General features: G+C 35.7%; 1 long non-coding RNA gene and 1 other non-coding gene across 2 annotated transcripts in view; both read left to right on the top strand.

Annotated features, from left to right (window-relative positions):
* The window catches only part of LOC111096762, a 302,866-nt gene that overhangs the window by 94,393 nt on the left and 185,338 nt on the right, over positions 1-23,135 (top strand). The window lies entirely within an intron of this gene.
* LOC119872713 lies at positions 16,373-16,474 on the top strand. Its single transcript, XR_005362749.1, has one exon. It is a non-coding gene; the product is annotated as a U6 spliceosomal RNA (small nuclear RNA).

Genomic DNA, 23,135 nt, shown 5'->3' on the forward strand with positions numbered 1-23,135 from the left:
CACTTAGGTCACTTCAGCCTGGAACATTAAAACAAATACTGATAGTTCAAGGTTAATAGATGCATAAAACAAAAGTAATTCCATGTCAAAGCTGAGATGACAGGCGATTTGACTTGAGGCAGCCTTACAATCACTCTTTTACATGTGCTCCGTGCTGAGACCAGGCGAAGGCGTTATGTTTCTGACATTTACTTGTCAGGAAGGTATGACAATAGAGATTGTTTCTATCTCTGCTGCTCCCAGATGTTAACCTTCCAGCTTTAGTTTGTAATTGGGGTTCTGTGGAGCTTTAACATTTTCTATTGATTCAATAGAAGCAATAACATTTCCAATCATAAGACAGCATTATAGAAATATCAGGCAATTCACATATCAGAATGTTTGATAGCTGGGCTCACCGCATTAATTTCTGTCACCTTTGCCAGAAACCCTTTATCCTCTTTTTAATACTGAAGGACACCTGGGAGTAGTTGCTGCCACTTTTATTGTTCAATAAAGTAGACAAAAGTTTCAATTAACAACCAAGGGGCCTCTAGGAAATTGTGAATGAGAATATATTTTACTCATTTTACTATATTTCTTTTTTCTAATGTGCCATCTGTGACTTCGAAGCTGTACTTCACTCTGAAGGCATGTGTGTGCGTGCGTGTGCGCGTGTGCGCGTGCACACACACTCACACACATTCTCAGTTCTCCTAATCCAGTTTACTTTATATTCAACAAAGAAAGCCAAGATGGGACCAGTGAGGATATGGAGAAAAATTGGAATAAGTCAAAAGGCTCAGGCAAGTGTGAACAGAGGGATGAAGATCTCCAGATCTGGGGATGGTGAGGCAAGAGATTCCTGAACTACAAGCCCCTGCCCTTAACCCTGAGACTGAAATACTAAAGAATTCTCTTCTACTGTCTAACAAGCACCTCTTCAAGAAAAAAAAAAAAAAGCTGTGTCATTTATTCACTTAGTTTCTCATTCTTTTATTGAAGATTTACATTATGAGTTTGTAAAAACAAAAAATATATATAAGCTGTATTTGAAAATAATTCACTTCTTCATAGAAAGTAAAATCTATAAAGTGATATTAAACATGTGAGAATATTATAATTTTTCAAGATGCTGTTTTGTTTCACTCCAGTGTACCCTTACACCTCTTCGTAAATAGTCTCTTGCTTGTTTCTAGAGTCCATGCACATTTTTGATTCTACAGCCTTCCTCAGTATATTCTTTTTAATTTTACCTAATTTAAACAAGCACTGTCTCTTCCCTCTTTTGTCTATCTGTCACTAATATCTGCACTTCATGAACAAGCTTCAGCTCAGCTCTTTAATATTCCCTCTCCGTATAAAGAATAGTTTTTAGATTTTAGAAGACAAAGACCTGTCTGAGAACCTGATCATTTTTTCTCATTAGTTATGCATTTGTTATGTGTTAACGTATTAAAATTTATTATTGACCTTAGGGACTATTAGACAAAAGCAATAATTGGTGTTATTTATACATAGGTTCAATGCAGGACTTGTTACTTTAGCCTGTTGATATCTTTGCTCTTTCTCACAGCTCAATGCCATAAAAATTTTTGATCCCAATATCTTCTTTATTATAATCATAATCTAATACATTAGCAAAACTTTAAATAAAATTGAACAGACATAACCCAGTAGTCTAATTTTAGAAACTTCTACCCAGTGTACCTCAATTGGTTAATCAGCCTCATTTTGATACGGTTTTTCAAATAATAATTGTATTTAATTTATATTTTTACATGTTATTCTTAAATTCAATGATGGAGAAATTGTCAAATGTCTTGTGGAAATCTAGACCTATTACGTCTACTGCCAAAGAAAGTAGGCTACTGGAATATGACATTTGCTTAGTAAATGCTCAGGGGGACCTGCTTTTGTGGCTGCCTTTTCTTAGGCACTTGCAAGCCAGCTCTTTAATGATTCTCTAGTATTGTGTCTGGATGCTAGATTATTTTTACTGGCTATATAGTTTGTAATAAGTTCCTTGATCTTCCTTTTGAAAATGGTAATGAAATTTTTTTAAATGTTATGTTTTTGTATGAATGAATAAAGGCATACCTAAGAGGAAGTAAAACAAAGATGCCATTGCACTTGAAGAATAAGGATTTGATATTGTCATCAATACAGAGATAAATTATGACTGTGGATAAACACTGGAATTGTAGCAAAGAAAATGGAACAAAGTTTCTATGTCAGATTCCCTTAATTCATTTTTCACTACTCACTGGGTTCTTTGTAACGTTATTTTACCTTGCTTCTCTAAGTGTGGTCAGTAGTCCAGTGCCATTGGCGTCACTGAGGAGCTTGCTGGAATTACATAATTTTGGGTCCCACCAAGAAATCCTTAATCAGAGTTTGGATTTTATTAAAGTTCCCCAGGAGATTTATATCCACACTGAAATTTGAGAAGTACTGATATAGATGGTCTCTCTATCTTCAAATGTATTCCATCACGTTTGCTCTAAATAACCCTGTGGGCAGTCATCTATCTGATCCGCATCTTACCTGACAATAAAAATGTCTGCATTATATGACTTGTTTTGTATATCTTCTAAACATTCCTTAACAAGAACAAGTCATTATACTGGATATAATTCATATCTTGTAATTAATTTGAAGTGTGCCTCCCAGAAAAGCTCTTACTTCTAGTACATGTCAGAAGCTAAACACCTGATTATTCTTTTGAATCGCTTGACCAGTTTTCCACGAGGTAGTTCTTTCTCCAAAGGCCAGTTGTGCTCTTTTAGCTATTTAGAAATCCAGATCTGTCTGTTTAATCTTTAGATTAAAACACATGTATACTACTCTATATGGTCAGTGTTTCGGGGTTATGTTAAAGGTAGATTGATGACATAATTATAAATTATGAATGATCAAAGATCTTAACAGCAAACTAATGCTTAATATTTTACACAAAGTTATGTGTTAAGTAAATGTTTATAGAAACTGAGAGGGGTTTGGGAGTGTAGTATATAGATAAGCCTACCACATATCATATGGAAAGACTGTGTTCTTACTCCATTCAAAAGTAATTATATAGACAAGGACCCTTTTTCGTTATGGTCCATTCAGTTGACCTCTTCTACCTCCACGAAGAGCAGAGCTCCTCCATCTCAGAGGCTCTGTCATGCAGGAGACAGACATTTCTCTCAGTCACAGTATAGAAGCCAGACACCAGTTTTTTGAAACCAAACAAATATGCAATTTGTCAGTCTGCAGATAGAGTGTTTCTGCCTTCAAATTCAAAATGGTTTTCATTTATTCATGTAAAAAAGAAGCATTTCAGTTATAGTTGTAATATTTACTTATCTGGTTTCCTCATGATGGATAACAAATGTATCCAGAACTTCCATGCATCAAAAAGATGCCACTTCATAAAATGGCAATACAATTCCATATTACAATAAAAACAGATACAATTCAAAATGCCTCAAATAGTTCCAAAAGCAATTATGGCATTTCAGAAGTAAACATTACTTACAAATTCATAACCACCCATCAAAATTATTTCACCAGGGTAAGTTAAGGAAGCATCTGCTACAATTTATGCATTTTGAGTCTTTCTTATTTTTCATATCCAGCTATGAAAAAAACTGCTTCCAGCAAGTACTGCAGTCCAGAGTAAAGTCAAACAGTTTGCCATTTACCTAGGAACATATACTCCTTTTTAAGTTGCAGCTCAATCTTTTTACTATAATAAAGGTATAAAATTCACATTTTCATCCAAAGGAACAAGATCTGACCAGCACCATCTGCAGAGAAATAGTGCCTAAGATTAGCAGTCTTATTTCTCTGCCTAAAAGAATAGCAGAATAGGCTTCTTTTAAAGGCTAAAAAAAGTCATTCTTCATATCCTGTCCAGAATAATGCTGAATTATTTCTCAACTACAAGTAGTGTTTCATAAATCATGAAAAGAATAAATCTTATTAAATCAGTTGTAGATTACAAAAACCTGAAGGTAAGGTCCATTCTCCAAAGGACAGTGCTGTCCTCACTGATTTTTTATCTTTTTACTTATTTAAAAGGAGATAACTTCTTGGAGATCTGCTTAACTGAAATAAGAGCCTTTTTTTTCTTTTTATAAGGAGTCAAGTGGCAAATAACCATAGTAGACCAGTTTGTCTAATAAAATGTCTAAATATAACAAATTTTAGCATTTATACAGACATATATGAAGGGGAGTGTAGATGTAATGTATAGCATGTGCAGATAGATAATTTTTACATTAAATTTGTTAAAAAATAATCACCATATCTATTACAGTCATTCAGATGATTAAATGAACAATATAATTTGATATACTCCAAGCATGCTGAAAAATTAAAAAAAAATCTTCATAATTGACATAAAATAATGTACCAAAATCTATTCTTAAATAGTCAAAATATTCTATATATACCTAGCTCTTAACCTTATGTGGTATAATATTCACAAAAGTCTAGTTTTATGTTTTAGGAAAAATAAACTCGCTTTTGCATGTCACAGAACAAAATAAGAATGCAAAAGTTATGCTTCTCTTAGCAGTGTGAACTTTGCACATTACAAATAACACATTCAACAAGGTAGATATTTTATAGTTGGCCTAGTGATGAAAAATTCAATATGCATATATTTATGTATTGAGTAGATTTATAGCCAATACACCCACTGCCACTTGGCCTCAGTTCACTTTCACGTCCTTGAAAAGAACACATTTCACACATTTTAAAAAAACATTTAGAAGATTTAAAAGCATTTGCCAGTGTCACAAAGCAACAGCAAATGGTATATGCATCTCTAATAAGTTAGTCTAGAAATATGGAATATGAAATGTGCAATGAGGTGTTTTGTATTCTGAAGTGAAAGACTTTCTAACTTTATTGACTCATATTGAGGATGAGGACTGGGCTCACAAATTTAGTGATGTGTGGGTTTCATTCTGCTCCAACCTGGCACAAATGTGATGCTATTTTACCAGCAGTTGAGAAGGTAAGCTTCGTTGAAGTGTTCCTTCACAACAGGAAATGGGGTACAGTTGAAGAATTATTTTTCATTAGTCTACATTATGCTTTTATTCAGCATTTTGAGATGGTGATGTAAATTGTGACATAGCAGAGATCATCATAACTGTAAGGAATTTTCACCACATATGTAATTAGTTACTAGCACATGGAAAAATACAGTGGTGGAAAAAATGTTAATTTTGTCCTCCATTGCCCATCCTATCATCACTTTAATCCCACATGTTTTCCCACAGTTTATTGCCCAGTTATGCTTCCTCATTTCATCTGTGGACTAGACAAAATACATTCCTCATTAATGCATTCAACAAACGTTTATAACCCCTTCTGTGTTTCAGTCACTGGATTAGACTTTGGGGATAGGATTATGAATGGGCTAGCCACACTCACACCTTTAAGGTTTACAGCAAAATAAAGAATACACACAATTAAATGGCCACTTGGAATATGAAGTTTCATTAATGCTATGCCAGGAAAGGTGAAAGATCTTATGAGGATGGATGGAAGGGGTACCTAACACAAACTTGGAGGATGAGAGAACAATTTCTTGAGGAAATAAACTGAAGCTGAGAGGTAGAGGTTGAGTAAGATAGGAATCACTCAGATAAAAGGAGAAAAAGAAGCATGTTCCTTGAACTGTAGTTGGCATGTGCAAGAGCTAGAAGTTTCAGAGAAAATATAATCCAATTGAGAAAATGGAAGACATTCCGTAGGGTTAGAGAATTCAGCATACGAAAAGAGAAGGTAATAAGAAATCATGGAAGAGGTGTAGAGAAGGGCCAAACCAAGAAGAAATAGGAATTCAGGGGCACCTGGGTGGCTCCGTCAGTTAAGCATCTGACTCTTGCTTTCAGCTCAGGTAGTGATCTCAGGGTTGTGGGGTGGAGCCCCACTCCATGCAGAATCTGCTTGAGATTCTGTCTCTCCCTCTGCCCTTCCTCCTTCTCATACTCTCCGTCTCTCAAATAAATAAAATCTTAAAAAAAGGAATATAGAATTTAGAATTTATCCTGAAAATATTGAAGATGTCATTAAGATACAATATAAAACAGTGGTATGACAGGATCACATGTATTTTAAATGGTTCTGTCACATTGTAGTGTGGGAATTAGGGTGCTGGAAGAAAGAGAAAAGACAATGGAGAGGCAATTTTAGCAACCTGGGAAGAGATTATGGTGGCCGGGAAAGACTAAAGGAAAAAAGAAATGAAGGGAGGTAGGAAGGGAATACTGTATCACATCAGCAGTTCCTAAGGTTAGGGTTGAGGAAGGATTTGACTGTTGATACATAACTAAAGGGTGTTTCTTTTCTGTGATATAAATGGAACACTTTAGGGGTACCTGAGTTGCTTAGTTGGTGAAGTGTTTGACTCTTGGTTTTGACTCACATCATGATCTCAGGGTTGTGAGATTGAGCTCCCTGTTGGGCTCCACCTTCAGCTCAGTTTGTGCTTGAAATTCTCTCTCTCCCTCTACCTCTCATCCCACTTTCTCTCTCTCTAAAATAAATCTTTTTCTTTTTTTTTTTAAAGAAAGAAATAGAACACTTTACTTTCCTTATAGTAGTGGTGATTACACAAATTTATCATCTGGTAAAGTTTCATAGAACTATACATCCCACCCAAAAAAGCTTATATATGTAAATCCTGGTGAACTCCAAATAAGATCTATAGTTAATAGTATTATACCAATAACCAGTTTTCTTGTTTCAGTAATGTACCTGGTTATGTGGGATGTTATCAGGGGAAGTTTGGGAACTCTCTGTACTATTTTTGCAACTTCTTAGGAGTCTAGAGTTACCTCAAAACAAAAAAAAAGTGATCTAAAAAAAATTAGAAGAGCAGAAGAGAACAATTTTTGAGGAAAAAAAAATTTGTTAAGACCCTAGCACATGCAGTCTTTCCCAGATTTTTCTCATGTTCCCTATTGCTGAAGGAGGTGAAGGCTCCTTCCATGTTGCCCTGATTTGGGATAGTTGGAAAAGGGAGCCAAAGGATAGTACCCTGAAAGAGAGAAGGACCATAACTCTGATCCTTTGTTCCATTCCATGACTTTGACCCTGATCTATTCTTGTTCATGCACCTGCTCTTTGTATCTGAGTTGGCTAAGGGCAGGGAAAGAGGACAGTCTGGACCTTTCTCTAGCAACCTGAGTAATGTATGGGAACATGGAGAGTTACTAGAGAACTTTATAGAGGTATTTGTAAGTATTTCTAGTGTAAAAGGCTAAACAAACCAAAAACAGTGATGCATGGAAATGAAGACCTACCATTTTCTTGATGGAAACTGTGTCTATACTGTATCAGTTGAACTGAGTTTGTTCATGGAAACAGATTTTTTTAAATAAAAAGTGTTTACTTCAGGGATCCCTGGATGGCTCAGCGGTTTAGCACCTACCTTTGGCCCAGGGCATGATCCTGGGTCCCGAGATCGAGTCCCACATCAGGCTCCCTTCATGGAGCCTGCTTCTCCCTCTGCCTGTCTCTGCCTCTCTCTCTCTGTGTCTCTCATGAATAAATAAATTTTAAAAAATCTTTAAAAAAAAGTGTTTAATTCTAATAATCAGATTACTTGATGATTTTTTAAAAGATTTTATTTATTTATTTATTTATTTATTTATTTATTTATTTATTTATTCATGAGAGGGAGAGAAAGAGAGGCAGAGACACAGGCAGAGGGAGAAGCAGGCTCCATGCAGGGAGCCTGAAGTGGGGCTTGATCCTGGGTCTCCAGGATCACATCCTGGGCCAAAGGCAGGTGCTAAACCGCTGAGCCACCCAGGTGTCCCTGAGATTTTTTTTTTAAGCAACTCACTATTTTTCTAAATTTGACATTTTTTTCTCTTTAAAATATTTCCCATGGAGAAACTAATAAAGAACTGGATGTCTGACATTCTTCCTCTTCTACTCTTTAGATTTACTAATACTCTGTTTCTCTGGGCAGAAGGAAGATTGTGAGGCTGGTCCCAAAGAGCTACATTCTGGGGCCATTCTGAGGGCTCACTGAAGGCTAGTCTCTGGGTAGTACCCCTCTCAGACTAAGTTCATTTTGATACTTTAAAAACACTCTTTTCTCACTTTTGCTTTTCTATTTTTCTTTTCTTCTGCATGTTCAGTGCCCTTAACTCCACAGTGGATCCCTTTCCATGGTGAGTAAGTTTACACAAACTTTTAGCATGGTGGTAGAAGGCTAGCCTTCATAACCCTGAATTCTAATTGGTAGGAAATAATGTTCTAATGTGTTGCCCCTCTAATAATATAAATGCTAATCATTTTTTAAACCACTAAATTCCTTTCTTTAGCAAAGAATTCTATAGTGAGATTCCAAAGGAATAATAGAAATGCTAATTATTTTGATTAGCTCAAAGAGGAGAGTCTATTAAAAGTTTCTGAAAATACTTCTTTAATTTTATGTGTCTTCTGGCTTCTTTTAAGACTGACCTCAAGCTGTATGCCAGGATTTTACTTTTTATGTAAATGGTTTCACTCAAAATGTCCTCCCCAGTTCTTATTTTTAAATGGTCTCTATATGAGAAACTGAATCAATATCTATTGTGTATTTCAAGTCTCCATAATTGTATTGAATAGATGGAATAGTCAAGTGGAGAAATTGATGAATATTACTTTGGGAGAAAGAGCTGGTATTATTTGAAAATTTGTTTGGTGTGTATGTGTGATATGTGATTGTTAAAATGCTTCAAATGAAAGTTTCATTGAGGTCAGCCTCTTTTTGAGGTATTTAAGATTTTTTTTAAAGGAAATCTACAGGCTAGGAGTATATTTATACAGAGATAACTGTCCTGGGTCTAAACAAATCCAAAATAACACATTATTTTGGTATTTTCAATAAAAAATGAGCTACTCGATGAAAATATAATTTAACCAGTACTGAGAAGGGGGGATCAAGGAGGAGGGATAATTAATGGTTAAAGGAACAGACTCTGGAATCAGATAGCTATGGATCAACTCCTAGCTTCACTACTTTCTAACACGGTGATACTGAACAGGCTTTTTTAAATTTTTTAATTTTAATTTTTTTTTAACTCTCTAACCTAGAGTTTCAGCTACCTTATCCGTTGTCAAGATCAAATGTGATAATTCATGCCAGAAAAAAGAAGAAGCATATCTGGCTTATAGGAAGTGATTAGCACTTGTATTACTATGACTAGATATACTATTACTAGTGATAGCATATTATTGTTTTTGTTATCTCTACTGCAACTGCTTTAATATAAGCAAAGTACTCCCAAGGGAAGAGCAGTTTGTCTACCTTTTTATTTCTAATTTTCAAGCATTTCTTTCGGTTTTACCAACTCAGTACAATTCATAAAATAAAAATTACTGAGTGCTTACCAGATGTCAGGCTTTGTGATAGGAAGCATGTTTGCAAAGACATAAGGGAAGGGGAATGGCCAATTTAGACAAACAGCACTTTTTGAGAAGTGTTGTAATGAAAGTATCTGTAGGGATAAGAAAATGAGAGAAGGATGGCTCTATTGAGGGTAACAAAGGATTCTGAGGGAAAATAATCTCTAAATTGATCCTTGAAAAATGGCCATGAAAACTATTTAAGATTACAGAGCGGAGAGTGGGAATCCAGGTGGGGGAACAGTATGTGCAAAGACCTGGAGGTTTAATAAAGCTGGCCTTGTTGAAAGAGTTTATTATTGTAGTTAATTGTTGGATAAAACATGTAAGATTAGAAAGCAGTAACACATGCAATTGGAGAATTAATCAGGGACTGGTTTATGGAGGAATCAGAGGTCTTGATAAAAGGCTTGGCTTTACTCATTAAAAGTACAGAGCAGTTGAAAAGTTACAAGTGGGTCAGTGATAACTGTGGATGGCCCTATAGGGAATGAGCTAAAAGATGTGTGTCGTGGGCAGTTAGTACTTAAGAGTGCAGGAGGAAGAAATTATAAGGCTATGATAAAAACACTGGGAAAAAGACAAAGAGAACAATGATAGAATGATAGAGAAAGATTTAAGAAAAAATTAAAGGATGATATAAACAGGCCATAATGACCAACTTGGCATGAGGGCTATGGGAGCTGTAAAAAATGCAGTAGCACGGCACTGTGGTTGCCAGTCATGATCAGGGGAACAGGAGGATGGGTAATTTTAGACATGGGGCTAAAGTGGTGTGAAGGTGGACATTCAGGATCTGATGGGCTGAGTCTTCCATTTTCTTTTTCTTTTTTTTTTTTTTTTTTTAAGATTTTATTTATTTATTCATGAGAGAGACAGAGAGAGAGAGAGGCAGAGACACAGGCAGAGGGAGAAGCAGGCTCCATGCAGGGAATCTGATGTGGAACTCGATCCTTGGTCTCCAGGATCACGCCCTGGGCTGAAGGCAGAGCTAAACTACTGAGCTACCCAGGCTGCCCCCATTTCTTTATGCTTAGTAGGGTTTTGGCTGTAGACAGACTGTGAGACCCGGAGAGGTCTGGACCAGAGATTTCGCCCTCACATATATTAGAAGTAGATGGAACTGCACTGGGAAGGATTGGAGAGAAAGAAAAGGAATGAAGCTGATAATGTTAGTGTCACTGAAGCCAATAATGTATAGAAACTGAGGCAGCCATGAAAAAGGGTCAACAAAAGCTCAAAAAGGGGAGTTTACAGATAAAGGGAGTGGCCAGTGGAGTTGAATTCCACAAGAAGGTCAGATAATGTCTGACATCTAATGTCCATTGGAACTGGCAATTATTGTCATCTGGATGAAGGCAGTTTTAATAGAAGGACAATGAGCAAAAACCCAGCTTGCCTCATGTAGTAAATGAATGAAGGGGATTGAGAATGTTGGTAACTCCTGGATTTGAAGTTGTGATTCAGTGTCAGAAAGGGCTCTAATGGAGCTAGCTTCAGCTGAAGCTGCATGTCTGATACAGCAGCTGCTCTGCTGAACCTCAACTCACTTAGCTTGTTGGGCACTGTAACTATAATCGTCAACAAGAGCATAGCTTCGTTGTGTCATCTGTTATTAAGGAGGGCAAACCGATGGAGGTAAGTGTTCTGGTTTCCAGTATCAGTCAAATATTTGAGTCCCTGATTACTTAACTATTGGTAGTAAACTTGAAAATGATTGGTCTGGAAACATTTAGGTCTACAGCCACAATCCCAGTTGGAATGTTCGCATCTGAACGAAGTTTGTCTTTCCAACTTTCTAAACTGTTCTTCTGGCCTAGAAGGGTAAAGTACATTATCTCCTGCTATTTCATTTTTATTAAAACTGTTTGAACTTGGAAATGAGGCCTGATGGTCCCATTTTCAGAAGGCTGAAGGTCACTGGGTGTTTCTGTTCAAAAAGAGAAAACAATGTGTAACCCCTCTGGCACCATAATCGAAAGAAATAGTGTGGTGATTACAGCCCTGCGCTGAGCTGGCGGCTGCTACAAATATTGGAACTGAGTTTGATAGGATCCTGTATTACCTTATAACAGAGTATCATTCCTTACAGTTCCAAGGTCAATGTCTCTTTCTCAAATAACATTTCGGACCTATAATTGTTCATCTACATGCCAGCAATTATGGGGGAATTGATCAGCCAGTAATTAATGCCATGCTATTACACATTTTAATTTGTAGATTATGCAGCTGCAAGCGTTCTCACATTTTTAATTTGTATATTATACAGCCACAAATGTTTACAATGCCCTTTTTAATCTCCTTACACTACCACTGCCATTATTCACTATAGATTAATGATACCCTGGATGCTGGGGTTTATTTCATTTACCACTCTTACCAGGAGAGCAGTTAACATTACTGTGCTCTATTACTTAATGTCTTACTGCAGCTGCTGGTGAGCATTGGTTACCCTTTAAAATATTACCAGCCAGTTATTTTTTCTTTATTTTTTTAGCTCTCTTGTCACCAACAATACGACTCTGTGGTAATATTATACTTTATTTCCAAATTTATTTCAACTGGTTCTATCAGAGATGTTTAAAGAATTCATTCTGAGTAATACAAATGACTTGAACCCCTCTTTACCCACCCTTGTCTATCTTAGAGCCTATGTGGGGTTATGTGACCAATACAAAATTTTTTTTTCATCCAACTCCCATTTTTTTCATACTTGCAAGCCAATTAAGTTATAAAGAGAATAGTCACAAACTCCTTTTCAATTAGCCAGAAAAAAAATATTCTCAATACTGACTGAGGATTAAGTCAATAGTTTAAGGTGGTGCTGCTCACTGTGGCTGGGGTGATTGTGGGATATATATCTCCTCTGGTTTCCCTCAAGGTGACCCAAAGTTTCAAGGGGAGGGCTGTATCAGTCTCCTTAATAAGACCTAGTGACAACTTGAACACTGGCACTACTATAAGCTATTAGGATACAGAACATCCATATCACAGCAGAATTCTGTAAAACAGATCAGGTGTACAGTATTGTATTAGTTACTGGGCAGGATGCACAGAAGTAAAAGCTATTGTGTCTATCATCAAAGCATTTATATTCTTCTTAGTAATAGCTATAAAATAAATGTGTAAAAAATAATAATAAGCTGTACATAACTAAGCTACAGAAATGAAAGGATTCTGTGAGAGCACAATGAACAGGGTGTCCCAATGCATGTGATAAATGAACAAAAGAACTTTATAACCAATTAAAGAAATGGCTTTCCAGAGGGAGGAGAGCATGAACCCTGGAGGAATGACTTGAGCTGAACTCTGAAGAAGGAGGCAATTTGAACAGGCTGAGAGTAGAGAAGCACTTTCCTTGAAGAAAATACAAAATGAACAGACACTTCAAGTGATCAATGTTTGTCATATATTCAAGGGGCAGTAAAGAGATGAATAGGACTCAAGGAACGTTCTTGGTGAGGAATAGTAAGACCTGAGTTGGATGTTTTGCCTGTAACAATGGGTCTAGAACACCAACATAAGGAATTTTGACTTCATTCTGTGCAGAGTTTCTGGGGGGCATTTTTGATTGGCTGTTGTTTGTTTTGTTTTTTGCTTTTTTCATTGTTAATTTTTTGTTATGGGAGTGCCATTATTGAAGCAATATTTGAGGGAAAAAATTGAAGGGGCTGATATCAAGATTGCTTAGGAGGCTGATGAGTTAATTAGGTGCGACATGATAAAAGTATGAACCCAGGTGTCAGTTCCTAGACACCTGGGTTGTTTCTTATGAGTCCTTCTAAACATCTCTGTTCTCTGCTCCAACTCTATAAATTCTGTCTACTTGGAAATGATCAGTACTTGAATCTGGCATCTCTTTTTAATCACTACAAGATTTACTGCTTTTATGTCTTAACATAATATTATACATGTAGCTATCTTATTTTTAAAATAAAATATTATAATCATCATAATAATTATGGGTGAGATACTGTGCTAAACATTTTATACACATTATTTTATTTCAGTTCTACAATCACCTCAGAGGTGGGTGCTTTTATTTAATTTCTATTAAGAAATTAACTGAAGCTTAGTAATTATCACAGTAACATAACAGCAGAGTTGTAATTTAACCTCAGTCTACCAGTTGTATTCTCTTTTTTTAATTTGTTCTTTCATTTATTCATTCATTCACTACTATTATTAAGTTCTCCTTAATACCAGACATGATCTTGTGCCAAAAATACTTCAGTGAACAATAATAGATGAGATCTCTGTTTCTTGGTAATATGGCTGAGCAGAAAGTAAGTACAACCTATATGTTGGACAAATCCTACTCTTAATGTAGTTGGAAAGCATATTGACTATATTTCTCTGTGTCCCTTTAAATATAGTCTCTTACTCTTGAATGAAATGTAGATAAATTTCCATGATTTGGGGGTGATTTTCACATAATAAAAGGCCCCCTTAAAGATACCTTTTAAATTTCTTTTCTAACTTTATTGAGGAATAATTGACAAATATAATTGTATGTATTTACAATGTACAACATGATGATTTGATATGCATATACATTGTGGAATGATTACCAAGATAAAAATAATTAACATATTCATCACCTTATATAACTAACTCTTTTTTGTGTGTGTGGTGAGAATACTTAAGGTCTACTCACAGCAAAGTTCACATATACGATACAGTATTATAGCCATCATGCTGTACATAAGAGCTTTAAAACATTCATTTTATAACTGAAACTGTAGACTGTTTGACCCATATATCCTTATCCCCCCTGCCCCAGGCAGTGGGAACCACCATTCTATTCTCTGTGGTTCTATGAAATTGGCTTTATTATTATATATTTTAAAAATATTCTGCATATAAGTAATGCCATGCTTTATTTGCTTCTCTCTATCTGGCTTCTGGTTCTGTGAAATTGGCTTTATTATTATATATTTTAAAAATATTCTGCATATAAGTAATGCCATGCTTTATTTGCTTCTCTCTATCTGGCTTAATTAATTTACCATAATGCCCTCCAGTTTCATCCATGTTGTTGTAAAGGGCAGGACTTCCTTCTTTCTTATGGCTGAATAACATTCCTCGGTGTGTGTGTGTGTGTATGTGTGTGTGTGTGTGTGTGTGTGTGTCACATTTTTCTAATCCATTTAATTTAACATGGGAAGATATTTGGAATATTCCTGCATCTTGGATATCATGAATAATGCTGCAGTAGTCATGGGGGTATAAATTTCAAGACACTAATTTTGTTTCTTTCTGATATATATTCAAGAGTCAGACAAGGACACTACAAGAAAATAAAATTATTGGCCAATATCCTTAATGAACATAGATACTAGCAAAGTAAGTTCAAGAGTACATTAAAAGGATCATACACTGTGGTCAAGTGGGATTTATCCCTGGGATACAAGGCTGATTCAGTATACACAAATCAATATATATGATATGCCACATTAGTAGAATGAAGGATAAAAATTATATGATCAAAGACACCTGGCTCAGCGGTTGAGCATCTGCCTTCAGCTCAGTTCCTGATCCCAAGTCTGGGGATCAAGTCCCGCATCGGGCTCCATGTGAGGAGCCTGCTTCTCCCTCTGCTTATGTCCCTTCTGTGTTTCTCATAAATAAATAAAATCTTTAAAAAAATTAAATGATCATTTCAATAGATGGAAAAGCATTGGAAAAAACCATCTTTTCATACTAAAACTTCTCAACAACATATAGGAGGATTGTACTTGAACATAATAAAAATCATTTATGACAAGCCCACAGCTAACATCAGACTCAGTGTTACAAAGTTATAAGCCTTTCCTCTAAGTTCAGGAACAAGATAAGGATGCCAGTCTTGCCACTTTTATTCAACATAGTACTGGATGTCCTAACTAGAACAGCTAGGCAAGAAAAAAAAGGCATGCAAATCAGAAAGGAAGAACTAAAATTATACCTCTTTGAAGATGACATGATCATATATAGAATCAAAGCCTTATGTTTTATTCAATATTAGGGTTACTCCTCTTTGCTAACCTAGCAGGTTACAGGCCAAGTCCTTCACAATGGAGGAAGAGTGGCATCTACACCGAAGATGCTGTCTGCATCTTACTCATCTTCTAGTTTGTTAACTTTGACTTATGCTGATCCTTCCAGGATCAGAGCTAGGAAGGGAGAAGCAAAATGGTGAGTGGAGACTCCGTCTGATGAATAATGTGACATAGTTCATTCTGTCTTGGCCAGGTAGGTTGGTTGGTAAAGTTGACTCTTGTGCAAGTGGACTCTTGGGAGATCTGTTTTTCCCTTTATGTGGTTGATAAATTCTCTTACATCTAGTTGTTCAAAGCATCTTCCGTAGCCTGTGGCCATTCACAAGGGCCTTTTGGTTCTTTCTACTATATTCTTTTGCCTTTTCTCATAGAACTTTAGGGTGGGATTAAGGGAACACCATGTGGCCTAAAGGAAGTGCTTATCATGCATCTTTTTCCTCTTCAAAGTCTAGGAGCACAGATTGCCCAAAGCAGCCAACCACCTTTCCTTTCTTTCACTTTGCTGTCAGAATAGATAATCAGCCTATCTCTCACACTTGAGATTCTCTCAGACATAAATCCAATGTGCCACTTACTGTAGGGGACACATAGCAACTCTCAAAGAGGATTCTGTGGGGTCCTCTGCCAGAGGGTAAGAAAAACATGACTGTCCTTACCTAATAAAAGGAGTGAAACCCAGAACATATCAGCATCTCCACACTCAAATTTTTATCACACAGCCCTTTTCTGGGCCTCTTAAACTTACTTTATACACTGGAGCTGAAAAGATCACAGGGTAGGATACAAACTAATTTTTTCTAACTTCCTATTACAAGTGCTGTATATAGCCTTACCCAACTTTAGAATATCTTGTGTTTTGTCTTAGGACCTGAGTTCCAGTCTAATATCATGACTGATATGTAAACAAAGAAATGAGTTGAAGCACTGTTAAGAAAACAAGAACCTTGCTCATTTTGGCAACCCATATTCTAAAATTGAAATGATACAGAAAAGACTGGCCCCTGTGCAAGGATGACACACAAATTCATGAAATGTCACATATTTTGGTGGAAAAAAAAGAGAGGCAAAACATGAATCATACTCCTAACTATATAGAACAAACTGAGAAGGGAGGTAGGTGGGGAGATAAGTTAAATAGATCATGGGGATTAAGGAGTTCATTTGTCATGATGACCACCAGATGCTTGCTGTATGGAAGTGTTAATTACTATATTGTATACCTGAAACTAATATTATGCTGTATGTTAATTGGAATTTAAATAAAAACCTTTTTTAAAAAAGAAAACAAGAACCTAATGTAGAAGAAAGGGGTGAGGAGGACAACATTAAATGATGCTGTCAGGGGAACATTTCTGAATGCATAGTATTTAGTAGGGATGTAACTGACAAGGAGAAAGCCAGGGGTAGGTGCATTCCAAACAGATAGATAGAGAGTTAAAGGTCCTGACAACAGACTTGAATTCAGTGATTCAAAGAGCAGAAAGAAATCCTGTAGCATTGGAGCATACCCAGCAAAGGAAAAAGGGCTGTGAGACAATGATCCCAGATTCTAGCATGCATCAGGATCATGTGGAGGACTTATTAATGCACCAGTTTCTGGGCCCCATCCCAGAGATTCTGACTTGCTCCCAAGTGACACTGTTCCTGCTAAGTGGTAGTGTTGTAAGATATGTACTCAGAGGAATAAGCATGGAGCCAGAGAATGGAGTTTGGATTTTAATTTAAATGACTGGAAAGTGTAAGACAATGGGGCACCATGATCTAACTTGAAATTTCTAAAGATAACTGGCTGTTTGGGGACAAATATACTATGGGGCAGGGAAGGCAGGTATAGGAGAAAGTAGGACATTAAGGAAGTTATTTCTTTTGTCTTGGCAAAGTATGTTAGTGGTTTGAAGGAGCATGGCAGTGGTAGAGTTGTAGAGAAGTAACAAATATTCTGGAGAGCAGTATAAAAGGAATTGATTATAGGTTAGTATGAGTAGAGTGTGAGAAGGAGATATCCTCTCTAAAACCTAGACTCAAGACCATATTTGTTTTTAAGGAATAATCATTACATTTAACATTTCTTTTACTTCCCCATAGTACCTGTCAAGTGGTTTAGAACAGAATAGATAGACACTTAGTACGTAAGAGGATTGAATCAAAGAGGACTCAAGTAATTCAAGTTCATTATATATAGTGTTGCAGTATTTTCAAAAACAAATACATAAAATAAAATTAGAATTAATCCAGAAAACTTGAAGACATAATTCCAAATGGAATTTGAGAACAGATTAATTGTTAAGTCTGGTAATTTAAGTAAAGTAAATATAAAAAAAAATTGAGAATGGATTAGTTTCAGGCAATATTATAGGATCATTTCCTCTATGACCAAGAAAACCATTCTGATAACAGCTTTATTGCCACTGGAGGGGAAAAAAGCTTAAAGATGAAGCTGAAGCATTTGGCCCAGAACCAATAGCACCATGGGCTCACCTTTTGCATCTTTCCCTTTTCCAACCATATTTATTCTTATACTTCAGGTTAAGGTGAACATTAAAATCAGTGTTCAAACTCAATGAATAAATAAAAGAAAAAATATATTGAGTATGGAATATCTATAAGATTTTATTTGTAATGAGAGATATGGCAGCAGATACAGGAATCTAAAGAATAGGATTATAGGTAGAACATACACATTTTTTAAGGTCATGTGGAAACTTTATACATCTCTCTATCTTTTCTGTTTTGTACTTCCCACCCTCATGAGCTCTGGTGAAGTGTGGCCTCCAGCATAGTTTACTCTCACTGTGCTCAGCAATATAGAGTTCCCAGTAAAAATATTCTACTGTTGATCTACTGAAGGAGCAATATCTTATTAACATTAACTGCTAGGAAATGTTCTGGAACTTATTTTTAAAATTTTTCTTACAAAATGCTAGGTAACTACTTTATCCAAGAGTGGCTGAAGAAATAACAATTCTTTAAGGACATCCCTGCAATGATAACAAAATTCTATCCCATTGCCAAAATTTAAGTCCTCTCTTAAGGACTTAAACTTCTAAATCAAGAATATAAGATTTGTGTAAAATATGTTATTTAATTTAAGCATACTGAACCTGAAGTTTTATTCTTGAACACCAAAAAGCTCAAAATTATGATTGTGAGGAAAAAAGCAGAAGTTGCCCTAACCACCCAGATTTTCATCTCAAAAACTGTATCCCACTAAATACTATAGAAAAATGGTTTATATATACTTTCTATTCTATAATTTTCCTTTCAAAGGAACAATCAATGCTTATTGTCTCAAATCCTGACCAAGGAAATACTGAGAACAAAACAGAAAGGTTATAAAATTAAATGACTAAATAATCGATCCAACTCCTGCTGATATAGTCACCTACAGGTGTGTCCTGAGTGTCTTAGACATCACCAAAAGTCCCAAATCAACATGGAAAAACAGAGATAAGAACTCAGGATTAATATAAACTCTTGAAAGTTATAAAGAAGGGTTTCTGTGTTTTAAAGAAAGAAGCTACTTCAAGTAAGATGGTAGACGACCAGCAATTAATTTTGAAATTTAGGTCTTAAAAAGATAAAGAAGCCTAGCATATTTAGGCTCAGCTCTGCATTCAGATTTGAGTAAGAGTAGCTGGAGTGCAGGGTAGAGAGGCTTAAGAGACCCTGACACTCACTAGTCTCCCTGAGTAGAACAAAGTAGACATGTATTTCAATCTAGAAAGTTCTTGGTATCTTTGGTGCCTAGCCATGAGCTAGAAAAAGAATATGGCTTTTGTCTAATCACATTCTTAGCAGGAAATTTTCTGTCAATGGGGAACCTCAACAAAGGGCTTCAAATATTTGAATAGGCATTTGGCAGGGTTTCTCCAAAACATACCAAGAGGGAGAAACACTGATGAATGTTCTCAGTAATTTCTCAGCTTGATAAATTTTCTTCCCTAAGAAATTCATCCAAGATGGTGCAGCAGACTGGAGGGTAATTACATCTTCATACAATTATGGTAAAATCAAATAAATAAATAAATAAATAAATAAATAAATAAATAAATCCTAATAAATAGATAGATAAAATAAGAAAGGGAGGAAAATAAGTTTTTTTCACAATGTAAAATCTGTTGGATTCATAAAATTGTCTTTTGTTCTGAGATGATTTTTTTTAATTTTCAGTGTTAAAATATCATTTATTTTATGAAAAAGGAGCTATAATACTAGTAAGTTGAGATATGCCTTTGACGTATAAAGCACTTTCAATTTTTCTTTCAAAATATTTTCATACATATCCACAAGAATAGTTCTTTTAATGAAGGAGAGATAATGAAGGGAGAATTTTTTTTCTTTTTTTTCTAAATCGAGTGACAAGGTCAATTTCATGGAAAATGTAAGTGTATTTGTTTGTTTGATTGATTGATTACTTTAAAAAGTAGATCTTAAAGAATAGGAGCCAGATAACTAGAAGTGAAGGAAGACATTCCAAGCAGCAGTAACCCAATGAGTGAAGGTAGAAAAGGGCTTTGCATGTTTGGGAGAAAATCGGTTTTCCAGCTTGTTTCTAATAGAATTTGTTGAGGAAAGAAATTGGAAATAAAATGTAACAATTAGACAATATCAAATCATGCATCGCCTTTGATGTCAGGAGAAGGATTCTGAACTTTATTTTGTTAAAATGTAAATAATTGATGGCAATTCTAACATACAAACCTATGAAAGCAAACCTAGCAAAGGAGGAGAAAGGGAACCTCCTTCTTTCTTCTTTCCCTTTCTGTCTTTACGTGAAGGCATCTAATGTCACACAAATATGATGACATTGTGGCTTATCCAGTTGAGTTCTGCTTGGAAAGGCAGTTCTGTCTCTTTAAACTTAAGGTATGAACTGAGTTGATGTCTAGAGGGTTCCCAACAACAAAGAAAGTACCAAATGGGATGAGCATAAAAAGTTCTAAAGGACCAGTATCTGGCTCGTAAAATAAGGCCATCTACTGAAGCATCTCAGTCTATTTCAAAGCTAACCCTCTGTGGAATTAAGTCATATAAATTGTACCCTGAAAATTACATTCAGCTCAGGATATCCCCTTATAAACACCACCCCCATGTACTTTCACTGTACATCATCTCTATCAAACTGATCCAAGATTTATGACTAAACTTTGCTGGTTCTGTCTTGTGACATCAAAAGGAAATTAGTTCGGTGATGCCAGATTTGGGGAACCTCATTCAATCCATCTTTGGAATCTCAACAGGATACCATTTTGTCACTAAAATCAGTTTATGGAGAACTGTTGTTACCCATTCATCTTTTAGCTTCTCAGGTTTAAACATGTGAAGTTTTCAATTATGATTCATACCAGGAGTGGGATTTTTAGAACGTCCCCAGGCCCCTTAAATTGGTTTCCTTCTCACCCTCTCCCATCACCTCCTTTCCTATTGAGATTAAGGAATGTATAAAATACAACCTGTTACTGCCAGGAGGGATTACTACTATATATTATCACTCACAGCTCATTAACCTCGAAGCCCTGCTAACTAAGAAAATCCTCTCTAATGAGGTTTCCCTTGACTGCACTAAAGAACAAAAGGTCTAAAAGTTTTCCCTATTACCAGTCTTCCTCAAATTATTGCACTGTAATTAAAATGTAACTTTGAGGCCAAAGAAACAAAAAAAAAAAGGTTTAAATTTGGTTTAAACTCTAAAAAAGACCTTGAAAAGCACTTCTGCTTTGTCCTTTGGTAGCAACTAAACCATAGGAAACCGTTCAGGTTGGGAAAGATGATTATTCTCAGTATACCTGGATGGTACCTATTCACCTAAGAGAGGTGGGTATGAATCCATGTAATTCAGATGAAAATACTTTTTGTAATGTAGAAGGTAAAGGAAATTTATCACCTCAGTGTGCCAAAAAGTCTCCTTTTGGTAAAGTAATACCCTAGACAATAGTACAAGTCTACTTTCCTTGACTGAGAGGGACCTAGAAACTAGAATTGGGATTAGTAAATTGATGGGTCCTAATGTATTTTTTATTAAGAGCCCTCAAGTCAGGGTTATTTGTATGGTTGTATCACTGGAATCTTAAGGAGTAAAGATGTAGATAAAATAAACAGAAGGAGCTGAGCTCCCAGGAGAAATTTATAATCTGGTGAAGTAGCTAGAATTAAGTATCCTCACCTCTGAGCTTTGAGTTTTTAAATGCCCAAAATGCAAATAATAATTACCTCTTTTAGCTTCCTTGGAAACCTGATTTATGTGTGTAGCTTATCCTCAGAGGAACAGTCTAAAGAGTTAGGGACTCTCAGTCTGGAAAATGAAGGCTGAGAGGAGAATACAACTACTGCTTCTAAAATGGTGAAGGGACTGGCTTGAGGGAATACAGCCTTGACCACTGAATCCTGGAAGACTAATTAACAAGCTGAAGCTCTCTTGAAACTCAATTTAAATTTAGAACATTAAAGATAAGTCTTACTTCACAAAGGAAGAGTAAACACATGGCACTCATTAAGCAAAAAATCATTACAATTTGAGAAGAGAGAAAACTTCCCAATTTCGATTATACTTTTATAATAAGGTTCTAAAGGGTACTAAAATATTTAGGACACATCTCTGATCTTAACATTCAGGTCAAGAAGAAAAACCTGTGCATCAAGAAAATTCTGGGTTATAGATAACACTGGATATATTTATAGTATTGTAATTCATGTCCTCCTTGGACCTGTTAAAGTACTACAAGAGAAGATATGTTCACTGGATGCCCATGAGGGGAAAAGGTGAAAAATCAAATGGATGATAGATATGCTAAACAGTAGTCACTAACACCACTGTCTTCATACACACAGATTCTTTAGTCATTTTTTTCCAAAGTACAAATAGGTAATGAAAATTGAAACACACACATCCCTACTGTCAAAGAGTTTATAATCTATTGCATTTTGCAAAAAACGAATGGTTTGTGAGCCTAAAAAAACATCCATTCTAGTACTAGTGTCAGCACAAATTTATATTAATATGAAAAACTGATTTGTCCACATTAGGCTAAAATGTCTTCATGCTATATTGGAGATAATAATACATGTCTTCTTATATCACCAGATAGTTTCAAAATATAAATATAATAAACACCATGAAAGTGCTTTGAAAAGTAAAAGGCACTCTACAAATGCAAAGTATGTTTGTTAGTAACCTTATGATCCTAATGCAGAAATCTCCCTTTGCCTTGTTTATGCATGTGTTTCATTAGAAGACAAAACCAAACCAAACCACAACTACTATAAACATAAAGACTTTGTGTGCCATTCCTATACTTTTGACAACTTGAGTAGATGCTCATGGCAACTTGGGTCTTAGAATTCTGGGAGCCATGGAATCATTAGCCAGAATACCTGAAGACTACTATGAGTAAACTAATGGTTTCTGAGGAGAATGCAACTCTCTCGTTAGAGTGAATGGAATAGCCATAATATATTCAAGGCTGCCACTTGGCCATTGAAGCCTAGGCACACCATGTGAGTACAAAGGATTAGAAGGGTGGAGCTTCTCTATCAGGAATGGAAAGTTCCTTCACCAAGACTTTATGAGGTACCTTGAATAAATCCTGGTTCCTGCCCTATAGATGCTTTTAATTTCCTACAGAAACAACCAACCACCAAAAAAATTAAATATAATCCAATATAAGAATGCATATAATTGATTTCTATTCTTTGTAGGGCAGAAGAAAT

Source organism: Canis lupus, chromosome 7 (genome assembly GCF_011100685.1).
Source record: "Canis lupus familiaris isolate Mischka breed German Shepherd chromosome 7, alternate assembly UU_Cfam_GSD_1.0, whole genome shotgun sequence".
NCBI classification, from domain to species: domain Eukaryota; kingdom Metazoa; phylum Chordata; class Mammalia; order Carnivora; family Canidae; genus Canis; species Canis lupus.